This window comes from Parasteatoda tepidariorum, chromosome 5 (assembly GCF_982258835.1).
Source record: "Parasteatoda tepidariorum strain Cologne lab strain chromosome 5, Ptep-v5.0, whole genome shotgun sequence".
In the NCBI taxonomy this organism is placed as follows: Eukaryota; Metazoa; Arthropoda; class Arachnida; order Araneae; family Theridiidae; genus Parasteatoda; species Parasteatoda tepidariorum.
Genome location: NC_141759.1, coordinates 26,366,177 through 26,384,319, shown reverse-complemented (window position 1 = coordinate 26,384,319; position 18,143 = coordinate 26,366,177). Strand labels below are relative to the sequence as shown.

General features: G+C 28.8%; 1 protein-coding gene across 3 annotated transcripts in view; it reads right to left on the bottom strand.

Moving 5' to 3' along the window:
- The window catches only part of LOC107437321 (clavesin-2), a 97,929-nt gene that overhangs the window by 55,725 nt on the left and 24,061 nt on the right, over nucleotides 1-18,143 (bottom strand). For 2 of the 3 annotated variants that reach the window (XM_043052558.3, XM_043052559.3), the window contains exon 2: nucleotides 5,482-5,595. The gene's annotated coding sequence lies outside the window, so the exon portion shown is untranslated. Of the gene's footprint in view, nucleotides 1-5,481; nucleotides 5,596-10,693; nucleotides 10,833-18,143 lie in introns of those variants that run through there. The other variant, XM_087163561.1, reaches the window with a different exon arrangement.

The following is an 18,143-nucleotide window of genomic DNA, read 5'->3' as shown; positions in this document are numbered from 1 at the left end:
CTTTTATAAACTTAATTTTTAAATGATTTTGATCACCACTATTCTTACAAAAATTAAGCACATATATTAATATGCTTTACTATCATGGTTGTCAACTTAAGTTTGCTCATATATAACGTATTTGTTTGCTTAAAATTGAAGTTTTAATTCCCTTTTAATACCACTGGAAAAAATGATAATGGAAGGGATTAAAAGTTGGCAGGTATGTAAATATATTTTTGAGGAAGATTGTTTTTCGGTAATTGTTTTACTACCACTTGGAAAATCCATTCTCGAAAAGAGTGAAAGTTGGCAGGTATGAAAATAGAATTGGGGTTCATGCGCACAACTGGTTCACTTTTTAAATAGTCTGCGCTCCGAGAAATACCGTGTGGCTGCTTTCTGCAGAGATGCCAGCTGCTCCGGACGCGAATTGACAAAACATACCGTAGATTATAAACTAGGCGATTGCAAGTGGAATTGACGATGGATTACGCGTAAATGTGGTGGGAGAACGAAATTACATTAACCTAAACAGTGATATTCGATATTTTTTTTCTCCTCCTCGACTAGCCATGATGAATAAAAATAACTCATTAATTTATTTTAGTAGAGAATTAAAAAAGAAAATAAACTTTTTATTCTTAGGATCACGTTACAAATAAACTGTATTTATATTTTATTAAGCGCAATAATTTATATTTTATAAAACGATCTAGTTTTTTGATATAACAGATTTAATTTTTTTTACAAGAATTGTGTTTGTGAAGAAATAAAAATAATTTATTATTGAACCAATCACAAAAAATAACGTAAGATTTTAATACCATGTTTTATTGGAACGCTATTTCAAAGAATTAATTCTATTTAACTTTTATTGTAAGAAAACATAACCTGTTCTAATTTAGTGATTTTCTCTCTGTTAAATCAATCTTGATAAAAGAATAATGAAAACTTTTTTATGAAAATTTTTTTTAGAAATTAACAAAGACATATTATTTATTAGAAAAAAAAATTGGAGTATTCAAAAATCTTATCACGCTTTAAAGTAAAAATTTCTTGCAAATGAAAAAATCGATATTTTTAAAATTTTAAAGTAATCGGAAATTCGCTAGTGAAAAAAGAAATATGTGAAATAATTTCAAGAAGGGAAAAATGTACAATTGAAGGGATTTTTCTTCAATGACTTACATCGCGTTTGTTTTATTACTAGAAGCATTTATTGTAAAAAAATATTTATTAAATAACTTTTTTTTCAATGGGATGAGATCTTGAACTTCGTGAAAAATTGACTCAATTCCTTAATATATATAAAAGTCCGTAAATACTTCATTTATTATGGAGGTCATAGATACCTTGATACTCTTTCAGTATAAGAATAATAAATGCAATTAATAGAAAATGCACAATTTTAAAAATTTATTTTATTTACATATATTGTGTACTGGTTATTCTGCAACGATAATACGTAGCAAAAATTTATAGATTCCTAAATACTGTTAATCACTTAGCCTGAGTGATTTTGTAAAGAATTCTAAACTTTTTAATTTTGCAAGTTAGGTGAAAAGTAAATATCTTACAATCGTGGTAGGGAATGAAGGAAATTCTAAATTAAATGAACATTAAAACATTGAGTGCAAAAATTTTTCAATTCACTTAAAAGTTCACTGGAAAGTTCCCAAGATATGGTGAAATGCGCAAAAAGTAAGGTTAACACTAAGGGGTCCTAGCATTGCATTGCTTTCCTTATCAAACTATTGGGATAATATTTCCTGATTGCGGCAACCCCTATATACTGGGGATCAAAAATCCGAATACGCAGGAAAAAAATTTCTCAAAGTAGGCTCGTTTTAGTGTCTGATTTCCGAACTTAAAATATATTGTCTGCTACAATTAAGCGGCAAATTTGAATTCACCCTCTCGATCCGTTAAGATTGAGTCCTAGAACGTAAACATCTGATCATTAGATCAAAAGTTAGTTTTAGATTTTTGTTTACTGCTCACTGTACACTAAAACGTGATTTTTTTTTCCTTTTGAAATTTCGATTTTAATGCCATTACTTCAATCTCCTTCGGGTTGTGCTTACTTTACAAATTTAATCTCAACTATATTTTTCTCTTCACTTTTAAACTGCAAAGACTTTTTCTCCATTTGTAAATTATGAAAAAAATTATTAATCTGATTGTGCAAACAGTTAATTCATTAAAATTGGACATTCTCAATCAATTCCTTTCAATAGTCATTTATATTATTAATAATAATTATTTACAAAAAATTATAATGAAGGAAAGTTTGATTAGAAATTTAAAAGTTTTTTGCTGCTATAATTAGGGAATTTCTATCGACAAAATTCAAGTAATTTTTTTTTTCCGGAGCAAAATGCATTTTTATTTAAAAGGGAACAATACTGACTTAATATTTATACGATAAAAGACTCTCTAATCGCTAACACCGATGACAGGAGAAATTTTCAATTTTTTCTTTTCCACGAAAAGTTTAAAACTTAAATTGTTGTTCTTTCATTATAAAGCAATCGTATAATATTCTCGTATCATGTAAAACTTTATAACGAAGTTACTTATCTACCGTTTTGCAGTTATAAAATGAAATAATTATTAAATTATACTTGCATTTTAAAATATAATACTCAATGGTTCAATGAATTTTGCGATTATTATTATAAAACTGCGTATAATGAACATTTCAATTAAAATAATTAGTACAAAATAGATGCTAAAAATTCTCTTAAACATTTATAAATATTATACATTTATAAATTTCAGCTTTTCGCATTATTACCAAATAATCTCTACGTCGAAAAATATTTAAAGAATTTCATAATAACAGAAAATTAAATAAAATTTTAAAAAAATTGTAAATGGTTATCGAGCAGAACCATTAAGTTTAATTAATGAATATAGAATTGGAAACTAAGTGTCTGTTAAACAATAAAAAAAAATTTAAATCTTTTAAGTAAACAAACTTTATTATAATAATCATTTCATTATTAAGGATTAAAGGTTATTGTGAAATTATTAATTCGAATTAGTGGATGAGTAGGAAAAGAATTTCACTACTCGAAATACATTTAATGAAAGTTATGAAACTATAGAATATGTAATAATGTGTAATTTTTCTATCTTAGTTCTATTACGACCTTTTAAAAAACGCTAATAAACACAATTTAGTCAACAGATACAAACGATTATGTCGGCGCTATAACAAAAAAAATACGCTTTATATTTTATTTGATGCAGAAGAATCAAATGAAGACCCGCTTAATTGAAATGTCGCACCCATGTCTAACTTGTTGAATGTTATGCGATACCGAAAACAAAACAAAATCATAAGCACACAGCTGTTTGGCGATTTGCGAGAACGCTCATTTAACGCCAATAGAAATTTTCGCCAACCCTTTGCAATCTACGGTATGTTTTGTCAATTCGCGCTCCCGGACACGCCAAAATAATGGAAAAAAACGGTAACTAACTACATAGTAAATTTTGTAATTATTTTACTATTTTCGCTCTATTTTTAAAAGGTATAGCATGACATATATACTATAAAGTGGTGAATTATATAAGCTTACGAATTATTTAGAAATAGTGGTGGATAAAAATCAACTAAATTGAATTTATTAAGCCAAGAATCACAATTGATAAACTACCACTTTAAAATCTATATTTGCTGTCTGGAGCAAGTTGGCATCTCTGTTTCTGATGTAGGACGTGATGGTAAAGCACAAATTTTACTACCAATAGAAGAAAAAAAATTCTCAGAGGAAAGTAACTTTACATTTATGAAAGCATCACGTCTAATCATGATTTGATCTGCATATTGTAGCATTTTATTCAGCAGCCATCTGCCTTGATTTCCCTCCAATTTATCTATGCCAACTGTACCAGTTGCCCTAGGGCAAATCACAGATTAAGAGGTCTGGTGCCCACTTGCGCGGGTAAGTACCTTACCAACAACAGATCGTCGACAACATCACGTAGTTTCAACATATTTTATTTGTAATAATGAATACTTTTTTTTTTTTTACCTTATTTTTTTTTAATCTTTTTTTTTTTTACAGTTTCTGCTATAAAAGTGACCGTGAAATCAGTTTTGGTAAATAATTATGGTCTTATTTAGGTCAGAGGAAACAAAACATCTTTCGCTTTCTCAAGCTTTGAATTGATTCCGGAAGCACTCTAAGGGCACATTTTGATGGCACTGTCCATTTCATAAGATGGCATTGTATTTTTTTTTCGCACACTAACAATTTCATTTGGTTTAAACACTGAGAAAAATACGGATAGAATTCTAAATTATATGCATTGTCTCAGAATCTAAATGCGTTTAGACACGTTTTCCGTTCTTTTCCTTGTCCTTCTTTAGAGATCAGTAGAGTTTAAAGTCAGTTCAAGAGAATAAAATATCCTCGTGAATGAAATTTCAAGAACTTCCTCTATGATTTCTAGGTAAAACGTACCTCATATTTGGAGCAACATCATTATAAAAAAATACCACTCGAAATCAGAATTTCAGACAATAACGAACAGCTTTCTTTTTTTTTCTTTTTTGAATGAAATGTGTCTATTAATTCTACATTTTAATTTTTTACTTTAAGGTAGCAAAATTAAAAATTAATCCAGCAGGAAAGCAAATAATTTATATTTTTTTATTGTTTTTGTTTATATTATTCATAAATAATGGTTTACAAAACTATCCTGTGTCTACATAATAAATTTTTACAATGAAACACCTGTTCTAACACTTTCCTATTTTTTGAAAAAAGAAACGTTCTTTAAAAATGATTCTAAGTACAAACAGGTTGAAGATGACTGACTAAATTCCTAACACTAACGATAAATTAAAACGATAAATGTTTTGCAAAAAAATATTGTTTAATATATAAGTAAAAAAGAAAACTTATTTAAACCTGATTTGCCAGGTGTGACTTTCAAACTACTATAGTACCACTCCTCGAAACAGGATTCCCAAATATCCAACAAATTTTAATAAGTTAGGATTAAAATGAAATAAACGCCGATATTTTAGTACACTTGAGTCATCATTTTTATAAAAGATATTTTTCTGTAACATAATTCGAAGCTGTAAAATCTCTACACACGCACATTAAGTTAATTCTCTAAACATTTTGTTAATATAAACGTAAGTTTACGACAGATGTTATTAACTTCCAAGACTCGTAATTTTAAATACATGAATATAAACATTACGGACAATAATGTATTAGTATTTGAAGCCTCACAAAGGAATGTATGTTTTAATGTCAATCCTATAATTCAGGTAAAGTGTTTAATGTCAAAAATTTAGTCTATATAGGGAAGCGAATGAGCTGTGAGTATCAAAGTGTTGTGTGGAGACAGGTAAAAATATATTTTAACAATGAGTAGAATAAAATGAAATCACAATTAAAAAATTTTATAACTAAATATATTTTATTAAATTATTAATCTCATAGCGCTAATGGGATATATTATACACATTACCTGTTAGAGTAGCTTTAGTGCCCCTTTGGCAATGAGTAAATTGGCAAAAATCAATGTGGAAAAAACACGGTTTGAAATCGCTCTAGATATACATCGTTTCATCAGTTCTGCAACCTAGAAAATATATATTTTAATTAATATTCTATTACAGTAAAAGGAAAGTAAGAACGAAAAATTATTAAAAAAATATATTGAGGAAATATAATTTTTTAAATAACGTTTTAAGTTGCAAATATAATTTATTACTATTAAAATTCTTTAAATATATTTTTTTTTAATTTGTAGTTATTTTTTTAGTTTTTAAATAGCATACTTCAAAATTTATTACAACTAGTGGGCTGCGCCCCCTGCTCGCTAACGCTCGCCAACCCCCGAAAATTGCTACGCAATCTTATATGGTTTGCTTCGCAAACCAAGCTCGCTTCGCTCGCTACTAACTTAGGTACGCTGCAAATGCAAAAAAATTCTAAGAATTCAAAACAATAATTCAAATCCATATAACAACTTTTTTTTTAAAAAAAAATTACATCTTTTTAGTAAATACTAAGTCATTAAAATAAATTTGAATTCAAATAAATGACATGTAATTCGTTAAACCTATTAGAAACGTGCTATAGTATAAAATCTTAAGATAAAATTTCTAAAACTGATATCTCTTTAAAAAGGCTAAAATTCTGGCTATAATTAAGTCTATTAAAAATTGAAATAAGTGAATTGCAATGGAAAAACCAGCATAAACAAATTAATTCTAGTAAAACAAATAAATTCGTGATATAAATCAAAAATCGTGAAATAAATTCGTTGTATATAAATTCGTGAAAAAAAGCGCTTTCGACAAAATACTAAAATAGAGATCTATCGACAAAGACAACTCACTTCTGCCTAGCTTATGTTCTCTCTGGTTATTTCAGTTTCCGTTTTAAAAAGCGCTATATGTTGAGCCATCTCAGCTAGATTTGGCATGTAACATTATTAGCGGCAATCATTGGTCGATTTTCTAGCGTTGCCATTCGGGGAGTTGTAATGAGGCTTTTTTTTGTCGCCGTGTAAGAGAACTATATACATAGATATTTACAATTACTTGAAGAAAAAAAAAATTTTTTTTCATTTTTTTAAACATTATTTCACGTCTGAACAAGAAAAGAAAATTATTCACTTTAAAAATGATTTAAATAAGTAAGGGCGAAAAATAAATAGCTTACTGATTACAATTTTTAAAAAAATTTGAACTTAATTTTTTTACAGTATCTAAAATTAAAAAAAGAACAAGGAAAATCGTAAAATTATATGTTTAGTGATTGGCAACTAATAACCAATGTATCGAATCTTTATTGTAACTCCTCGGTTTGTGTTTGCTTACTGCTGAGAATCAAGTCGAATGCTAAACCAAATCCAAAAGGTTGTGTTTTCAGTGGACTGAATATTTTTCCAAGTACGGTAAATCATGTATTACTGCGAAAGCATTTTTAGGTTATTAAATATCAACCCAGATGGTCCCTAATTCTAAGCAGATACTGAATAATACAGCAACTCTCTGTCAGCATCTTGATATTAATAGAGGGAATTTTAGACATCTAAGCAACACCCCATAGATGAGAGAAGGCCTTAGCACAGATCAATTTAGAAGTCCGACGTAATGACGTAACTGCGCAGTGGAGATAAAATAAGAAAGATGGTTCTACCTTCTGGCTACTAAGCTGCGCAGTAGGGATACGAAAGACGTTATTACGTTTGGACTACTAAGAGATTAAACTTTTTGTTTATGGAACACAGTTCTGATACCTTTTCTCTTCTTGTAGATACTGATCTGAGCATTGCGTTTTATAGTAAAGAGTTCAACTCTAAAATGCGAGCAGAAATCTCTCTCTGAATGATGATTTTATTATAATGAGATCACGCTTAAAGGAAAATACCACTGTTGCGGGCTTGATTTGAACCTCTGTTGCCGGCAATGTAATACAAAAACAATTAATGTTAGTAATAGGTCAGTCAATCAATTCAGCTGTACATGCTATAAAAGTTTAGCACCATAAATATTTTGACTATAGCTATAAGTTCAAATCTCAGAAATTAAAGTGCGAAATTTAGACCATTAGTTTTCCTTCAATTAGCAGAATAAAGATACCTATTAAAAATAAATAAATAAATTATTGCTAAGTATAAATTGCATTTATCTTATTACCCAATTAGATTATTTGCTTGCATTTCTCTCCTTTTTTTCCTTCCTTCTTTTCTGAAGTGCTTAAATGCTAGATAGAGCTGGAAACTGCTGTTGAATGCATTATTTGGGGCATCGAAGATTTAAGGAGACCAGTTTAAAAACGCAACTCACAAAAAAAATTAATGAATAAAAAATAAATAAAAAAAAGCGAAAAACGCTTTCATTAAAACTGGTGTATCGCAATTAAGTCTATGAAAAGTTTATGAAAAGAGTAATTACAAGAATGAATCCGTCAAACTTGTGCTGGTTAGTAATAATAAAAGTGACAACTAAATGATTTAAAATATTTTAGAAAGGAAAATTATTAGCTCTCTTAATATTTAAAAGAGCAAATGAGAAGAGAAAAATGAGGTCTTGCATACAGTTCATTCAAAATATGATTACTTTAAATAAATGAAACGTAAACTTAAGTCAAAAAGTTAAAATATCAAAATGAGTTTCATAGCTAGATGAAACTTATTAGATTGCTAATAGTCCCTTTCTCATCTCCTCTCTGGTTCTTAAGACAGTCAATTGGGTTTCAATGTTTTTAACATAATCTCCATCAATAGTGTTTATTTACTTTTGCTTTTGTTTCCATTAGGAATCTCGCATTAAATATTACATGTGATCGTTACGGTAAACCCCGTATGCAGCATGTGTAAATGCAACATATTTTTTAAATGGTGTATTATCTATTTACTACATTTTATTTTTCTAATATAGAAAGAATAAAGCTATCTGTGACCTCCATAATAAATGAAGGTTATTTGCGAACTTATATCTGGATCGAATATGAAGGAATTAAATCAATTTTTGATGAAGGTGATGTTCTCATCAACGCAAAATATAATTCAGTAAATATTGTTTTGCAATAAATGTTTCTAGAAATGAAATAAAGCATTTTAAATTTAAACTTTTTACACAGTAACAAGATTCAGATTAATTCCAGAGTTTCAGTCTAAGCTGAAAAATATAATAAGAGTCAAAACTCGCATAATAACTCTCAACTGTTTTCCTAATTCATTTAATCAATTCTCCTTAAATCAAATAAAATTAGATATCATTCATATAAAATCAGATATTTTTATAGATTCAGAGTAGATTTCAGTAGGATAAATATCATTAAGAGTTTAAAACTAGAGCCATAAGTTATCAAAGAAAAATCTCCTAATATATATTTTTTTTCTTCTCTGGATCAATTGTAGATTGTAGATACACTTATTTTGGTGCTAAGGAGTTTCCGATTACTTTAAAATTTTAAACAAAACAATTATTTCCTGTTTGTAAGAAATTATTACTTCAAAAGGAGATAACATTTACAGAATACTTATTGTTTTAGTTAGTATGTATTTGTTAACTACTTAAAAAATCTTCATAAAAAGATTTACATTATTCTTTTAATAAGATTAATTTAATCGAGAACATCTATCTGTAAACTAAAACAGGTTATGTGTTCTTACAATAAAAGTTAAATAGAATTGATCCTTCGAAATATTGTTCCAATAGAACATGCTATCAAAATGTTATATTACTTTTTGCTATTGTTTCATTAATAAAAGATTTTATTTCTTTACGAATTTTTTTAAAACATCCTCACTATATTATTACAAAATAATTATGTCTTGATTCAATTTAAAAGCATAGCTAAAGCATCTTTCCTCAAATATTTATTTGGTAATCTCAAATTAGAGTGAAGGCGATGTGTAAGTTACAACGGCAGTTACAGACTCGCAAGTCTGTTGGTTAGTTAGTTCAATTTCTAGTACAACAGTTAAAAAATGCGGAATTTGGCTGTACCACTCTTCTGGTAAAAAGAATGCCAAAATGTAAAAATTGAAATAAATCAGTTCTAGTTTAACAAATTCAATTATTTATTTAACTTGAATTAAATCTAACTATTATATAAAAAAAACAAAGTCTGTCAAATATAGTTATGCGTTTTATTAAACATTAATATGACGTATTTGTACAGTGATTCTAGCAATCAAGTGTTTTTAACTCTCTGCAAAAAAAAGTAATAAGTTGTTTTTGAAACAATTTAGTCATCTCATGCTTATGAATTTGCTTACATGAACAACAAGAACTTACAGAATAACGCAATTTTTTTCATACATTATGGTTAAGAAAGATATTCTTGAAAAAAATTAATGTCATTTCATTTAATTTCAAAAAGAAATCGAACGAATAACCTATTTTTATTAACTTCTGCAATATTTCTTTTAAAAAAATGAAACTTCAACGAAAAACACCAGTCTAAGAGTTTTTTTTTTTAATTAATTTACCTAATTTTTTTTATTTATAAAGGAAAGCCGACGAGAAAAAAACGAATATCGAATTACGGTTTAGGTTAATATAATTTCAATCTCAAACCACATCTACATATCATCATCACCATTTCACTAATTGCTGATTACAATCATGATGCGTCTTATCCCGTATAAGATCTGCCTTTACTCTGATCCGATTAAAATCTGATTTTGCTTTTTTGTATAAGATATGCTAACTGAAATCAAAGTACTACCGCACGGAAAAAGCTGCGGACATTAGCCAGACGAGGAAAAGTTTATTATTTAAAACAAATTAAGGTTGGTTAATATATTGTGTAAAACTAATTAAGGTGTTAGGATTGAGGGAGGGTATGAAAAATTAGAATATTTTGTGCTGCGCATCTGCTTGATAACCATCAAAATTTATGTATACAAGAAAAGTTGGCTGCTAGTTACACTTATAATCTTCAAATTCTTGTTGTATACTTTTACTTTAGGAATCAACCAGCATAGTCAAAATTATAAGATACAGAGGTTTGTTTTAGATTCAAATTGAATTTTTTAGTTTCACAACCTGTCCTGATGGCTGAATAGTCAATTATCAATAATATGAATTATTTAATTCGTACTCCTAAAAAAGAGTAGCTGACCGTAGCATCAGGCGCATTACTAAGTACATCTGATTAGCTAAGTCTATTAACAACGTTAATCAAATCAATACTATAAATGAGCTTCAACTTACTTATCTAGAACTTCAGCTTATAAAAAAGGTGCCCATTAACGTCTACTCTGACCGAGTTTCAATGAATGGTTCTGGGACATGAATGAAAAGCCACAATTTTAATTGCTAACAAAATCCTCAAGAAACATAGAACACAGTCCAGACTTTGCTTTTCACTAAATCTGTTTTAGTCACGCTTTGGTCTTTTCACTCCAATGACGGTCTATCGTGGCATCTTAATTGCGCTTGTTTGTCCGCCATTCAGATTCAGTTGGTTGACTTCGATACCATGAGCAATCGGCGCTCTGTTTGTCACAGCCTTGACTTAAATCGACTCTTTCTTTCCTGTGACAAAATCCAATAATCACCACCAAATGTTATCCAAGGCAAGGAACATCACCTTCCTGTGGTTTCGATGTATGACTTAATAGGAGGCATGATGCCTTGACGATTCTCAAGGAAATGGGAAAGTGAATATGAAAGGGAAAAGGGATTTCATGGCCAGGGTCGAATCGGATATCGAATATTTATATATATGTTTTTTATTGTTGTTGTGCGGCATGACATAACTTTCGTCGAAAGAGAAGTGACATTGGGGGTGTTGAAGGGAAAAGTAAATTATAGAAGGCATTGACAGAAAAGGTCGTCTTGCTGCATCGAAGTAAATGTTATAAATTTCGAAAGGATGATGTTTTGAAGCGTTTAAGGAGATAGAAAATAGATCATGGAAAAATTATGAGTAAATCAAATGTTTTTTAATAACAGTTATTTTAAAAATTACACAACACTTTTAATGTTTTTTTTTAAATTTTAATATTGATTAATTATACTCTCATGGTCTCTAACATTTACGATATTAGTGCAAAATTTTTCACAGCAGAACAGAACTAAAGTCAAACATTTTGAAAAGTAATAAAGTCAAGTTCAAATGCGCTTCATGGCATTAGATAAATCAGCCTTTTGTAATAAGGGTAATTTATGCATAAATAAAGTTTGCCTAAATTTCTTTGTTTCAATTTCTCATTCTTTGAAAGCATTCAGAACTCAATTTCCTTTCCGCGTAGTATGTATGTTAAAGTTATATAAACATAACGGTATGTTAAATAATTTTAATTTTACTTTATTGAAACACGAATTAAATTTAAATATATAATTGTCGTTCCCAGAATAATGGTACATTAACACGTTCATGCCGGGGTGACCCACCGGTGGGTCACGCTAGATTGTCTCATCGGGCGGTGCACCGGAGTAAAAACTGGTAACAATAAATGTCATTTTTTAGTTTTTTTCCGGGAATAATAAAATTCCACAACTACCAATTGTTTTAAAACGGATGCAGTTTTTATATTGAATTGCTTCTTCGCCGTGATAAATTTCCTTACAGTGAATTGTTATTGTTGAGAATAGATTAACTCCTCTCGAATATTATCTAATATTGAAGTAGTTCTTCTACCATTATTTTCTCTTTTCCGTCCCGCTTTCAGGCGCTGCACCCGGCATGAACGTGTTAATTGACCGGAAGAGTTCGCATATTTGCTAATGTGTGTCGCAATTTACACGTTTATTTTAAAATTCCGATGTTTTTTTAATGCAATATTATTGCAACAAGAAAATTAGAAAAGCGGAGGAAAACTCGAATTTTTAAACTGATCAACTATTCGTTATAAAATAGTTTAGAAAGAAAGAGTTTCCTATTTAAAATTCATACGAAAAATTTAAGAAATCGAAATAATATCTGAAGTATAATACCAAATAAATATAGAATCTTAAATTTTGTTCTTCATGATGTTCAGTTTTAATTTTGTTTCAACCTTATAAATTTTCTTTTTTAAAACAATTCGATTTTATATTTCTCATTAAAGTATGTATGAATTTTTTTTTCTTTTAATCTTTTACTTAGTAAGCAATACAGATTTTGTTTCACTTTTTTTTTTCGCTTAGAATCTATATTTCTTTCCCCCAAAATTTATATATGGTTATGTAAACATATTGTTTTTAGTAAATCAGTTATTGATAAAAGGGAAAAAAATTTTGAAAAAGCATTTACTTTTTTATTTTTGAATAATTTCCAATAATTAAAAGTTTTTAATTTTCTGGAAATATATTACTTAGTTTTCAGATAAAAAATGTAGAATACTAATGTTTACATGAAAAATATCACATTTAATGCCAACATGACTCAACATGTGTGCAGCTCTTCGTTAGTCAACCTACTGTGGCCCTTTACTAAAAAAGGTTGCGCACCCCTATCTAGTTGAAATACAATAATAGTAATTTGCTAAACGAAGACAAAGCTACTGTCAATTTAAGCACAGAGAATTTTCATTTCGTTATTCAGTAATAACAAAAAGAAATGAAATAAATATATTTTACTAATTAAAAATATAAATAAAAATACATTCATTGTAAATTAATAAGAAATACATTTGGCTATTTATTAAAGTAACCTTGATCAAATCAGCGAATAAATCAAACTATGTCGCAAAAACTCTAAGTATGCTTTACACAAAAAACAACAACAAGATTAAAATTTGCTATAAAAGCCAAGAGCTCTCAAACATCGGATGAAGATTAATAAATAAACAATGGTTTCTCATAAAATATTCCAAATGGTAGTTCTTCAATGGATGATTATGTAAATAAATGCTTCCAGCAATGAAAGCAAATCTGTCGATGTAGATCAAAGTCAAACAATAAAAATAAAAGGAAAGAAAAAAACGTTTAATACGGTTTTAAACAATGCATAGTGATTTAAAAAAAAAAAAACTCAGTTAGCATGTACTGATGTTGCATATTTCGGTTAGTGGAGCCATTGCTCAGCGAAAAAGAAGAGAACATCAAAAGGTCAGCTGCCAGAAACTTATGTAATGGCGTAACAATGAAAATTGGTGTCATTGTCCAGAAAGTGAAAGTGAGCCAGTTAATTCATCTCGCAACCAGCAAACTTATCTGGGCCGTAATGGAACCCGTTTCAAGCGGAAGTTGACGGATATTCATATCACGCACCTGCCTTTCATGTGTCCACCCTGCAATCAATCGGAATTTCTGAAAGTCCACCTCGATTTTGTTCACAAGAGTACCCTTTGGCGATTTGTGGGACCGCGATATTTGTTACATAATAAAAATTGCGAGCGAACAGAGAAGAGGGGAGCAGTCAATTATATGGAAGAAAATTATAGTTAACTGCTTAATTATAATTAACTGCTGCTAGAAAATTATAGAGAACTGCTTAATTCTTGGTTTGGCAGGAAAAAAAACCACACTTTTTACAAAGTATAGTTTGCAAAATAATTCTCTTCGCAGGAAGAAAGGATAATACTATCCACTTAGTTAAAGCACCACTGTGTCCTAGACTTTGATCATAATGACATATCTCACATCAGTATACTAACACGCTTATTTCCGCTTTCTCAAGGGATGCAAACTTCTTAGCTGCCAACTTGTACGGTTTTTGAGAAGGATTTCAGAGAGTGGTAGTCTTATAATATAGTATTAAAATTTTTCTAAAAATTAAGCCATCTCACTAACACGCCTAATATATATATATATATATATATATATATATATATATATATATATATATAATAACTAATAATATAACTTTAAATATTACTACCACTACGAAAAATATTTCTCAATGGCAGTACAAGTTGAGACCTATGCCGCTTGCTCCGTTTTGTGGTGATAGTTTTTCCAAACACATAATATCATACCTGCCAACTTTCACTCTGTCCCAGAATAGATTTTCAGAGTGGTTGTAAAACAATAAACGAAAAACAATCTGATTCAAAAATATATTTATATTTTGATCTCCTTGCAATTCGCTTGCGCAAGGATTATTATGTTTTCATATATTTATTGTAATTATTTATATGTAGTGGTGGTCAAACTCATTTATAATCATCATTATAATTCAAAAAGTTAATTGGAATAACCCGAGTATTGAAATGAAATATGAAACTTTAAATATGAAAATAAAACACTTTAAATATGAAAATAAAATCTTCGGGAAAATCCGGAAGAATTGGCAGGTATGCGATATGAGTGTAACTATCATGGCTGTTATAATTCAGGTATGACTGGAATACTACAGAGGCTTCACTGCCACCACTCGAGTCTCTTCTTTACTTATGCTATTAGTCTACGCTTATTAGCAAACGAGATGAAGGTGTAAGATGCCCGCTTGGCGAGCAGGTACTCTACGACAAATCAAGTCAAGGCTGTTAAAGTTGAAATTTTTATTCCACTTTAATACCGTAAGGAAAAAACAGTATGGAAGGAATTTGCTGACGGCAGATAGCTTATGTCACAAAATATATAATTTTATGTAATTAATAGATTGTGGTAGATAGGATTATTCAGTTTTTCCAATTGTAAGTGCGAAAAATGAAAAGTTTTAGTTAACAGTCATTAACATTTTGAACAAAAGCGATGTTTCTAAAATGGTTTAAAATAAAATGTTTAAAGTAATAGCAAAACTAGTCAAATATCTTCAAGTTTTAGTTCTTAATTCTCTACCACGTAATAAAAACTTGTACAGAAAATTAAGCAGTTTTGCATCTGGGTTAAAAAAAATTTTTTTAATCTTATCCATTATTTCTTTGACGCACCGGTGTTCCTATAATAATTTTTTCTGACTCTATAATTACACACAAAAATATATTTTGGTATTTTTTTTAATTGTAAAAGACAGTTTCTTAAAAAAAAGTACATTTATATTATTGGAAATATATTTGTACTAAAAAACACAAAAAGTAGTTTGAAGAAGAAAAAAAATTTTAAATTCTGATTTAAAAATCTATCAATAATTGATTTTGTAAATTACAGAAATTTCTATGCTGAATAAATGCTCCTCTTACATCTAACTAACTGCAAGCTTGAAAAAATTATTGCTTGGAAGTCAGTCGCGTTCGGGGGATTTTACTTTTTAACGTGCAAAAAATGAATTAAAAAAATAAAAACTTCGGTGTTTTATGTTGTATTTAATATAAATAGGCTATTAAACTGCTATATACAGAGATACCAACTTGCTCTGGACAGCAAATATATATTTTAGAGTGGTAGTTTATCAATTGTGATTATTGGTTTAATAAATTCAATGCAGTAGACTTTTATCCACCACTATTTCTAAATTATTCGTAGACTTATATAATTCACCACTTAATAATACTTACGTCATGCTATTCGTTTTATAAAGCAAGCAAAAATAGTCAGATATTTGCAAAATTTACTTAGTTATTTACCGTTATTTTATTACTTTGGCGTGCCCGGAGCAGTTGGCATCTCTGTATAAATAATATTTTAACCGTTTGACTTGACTAAATTAGTACAAAATAATGAAGAGTATAAAAGATATATATGAAAGTATATAGAAAAATGTTTATCAAAAATTATGCGTCAAAGAGTTTAAAAAAATTTAAAATATTGTCTGGCGTTCTCATAAAAGGATGTTTTTTTTATTATTTACAAGTGAAAAGGAAATGGTAGTATAAGTATTTCATAATTAGAATTTATTTATTTCACAACAACATGCCGATTCTTCGGAGTTAAAAGTCGATTGTTTGATGGCGATTTAAAATATCAATTCAAATGAAGATCGTAGAAATATCGCTTTACTTTACTTAACAAAAGCTGGGTACCTGGGCGGCGCAAAAGACCCATATCCCATTCATCGTGAAATTACAGAAAAATTAAAAAATATTAACAGTTTGTATACAGAGTCTCTGGGGTGACGCAGAAATATCACGAAAAAGTTACATGCTGTATGAACACCTGAATTATTTAAATGTACTGGTGAGCAGAAAATTTTTAAATGAAATTTACAAACCCAAGAATCAGCATAAATTTTTATGCATATGCATGCTTAATTATTTTTAAAAATAATGGTTATATATACTTAATTTTTTTAAAAATAGTAGTGATCAAAACCATTTGAAAATTAAGTTTATAGGAGAAATAAAAAACAGAATATATTTACTACCACTTTAATTATAAAAGTAAAATTTTACACCTAATACGTAAAAGTTAGCATATATGCATGTTTGAAATTTGTAACTCATACCTGCCAACTTTTAATCCCTTCCATTATCATTTTTCCCAGTGGTATTAAAATGGAATTAAAACTTCAATTTTATGCAAACAAATACGTTGTATTTGAGAAAACTTAAGTTCACAACCATGATAGTAACGCATATTAATATATGTGCTTAATTTTTGTAAGAATAGTGGTGATCAATATCATTTAAAAATTAAGATTATAAAAGAAAAATAGTATATAATTACTACCACTTTAAATATGAAAATAAAATCTTCCGGAAAATCCGGAAGAGTTGGCAGGTATGATTAACCTAATGTAAATTTTCATTTGATTTGCATGCAGGGTTGTCATGGACGAATAATAAATGCAAAACGAAATAAATGATAAAATCCAGAATTGCATTAAAATTTTCTACTTTTTGCAACATATTTTATTCAGCTTACAATAGAAGGTAAAATCGACATAGGTTTTTGTTTGTTCTAAATATGAATAATTTTAAACGTAAGCCATAGAGGTAGTTGCTATTGAATAATTGAACTGATAATAAATATGCAAAACTGAATTGAGTTTCTACCACTTCTTACATTCATAGCTTCCTGTGACATCCCTGTATATGCAAACCTGCTACCACCTTTTTCATAAAGGCACTATTTGTGGAAAATAAGAGTCTGACAGGCAAACGCCACGATGGATGCAAGATTGCTACTCATCCAAAAAAGAGAAGAAAAAAAATGGTACTAAAAATATTTCATTTCAACTTTCTTTCGGAAAAAGTGAATCCCCCTACTCATTAACATGCAAAACAATAATATTTAGTGTATATGCTGTATCATAAGTACTGTGGTAGAAAAATGAATTCCCATACAGAGAATTTCATTAACAGGCAAAACATTAAATGAATTCTATTAACGATAAATTGAATAGATAGATTTAATAAAAAATTATGTTTTTAAGTACTGGTAAAATAAAAAATCGTCGCCACCCAGAATTTTAATTTAATAACCTCAGATTACTATTGCAGGGATGCCACAGGAGACTAAATATGTAAAAAGTGGTAGGAACTCAATTCATTTTGATTTATTCATTATTAATTTGAGGAAAGTGGCTTGGGAACTATTTACTTTCCTTTGCTAATGACATGAATACTAAAATAGAATTTCAAAAAACTGACAAATCAAAATTCATTTATGAAAAAATATTTGCAATATGTAGCTTACGAAACAAAAATTCCAAATATATTAAAATCTCACTTTTGAATTATCTATCGCTAACGTCGATTTTCTATTGCACACAAGTATTGTCGAATTAATGTCGCATCTCATAAGAAAATAACCACAATAGTAACATATGGTTACTATTGTGGTTATTTTCGACCTATCTATGACTTAACATTTTTGTTACCGATCACGTGATATCGCGAGATAATATTCTTCC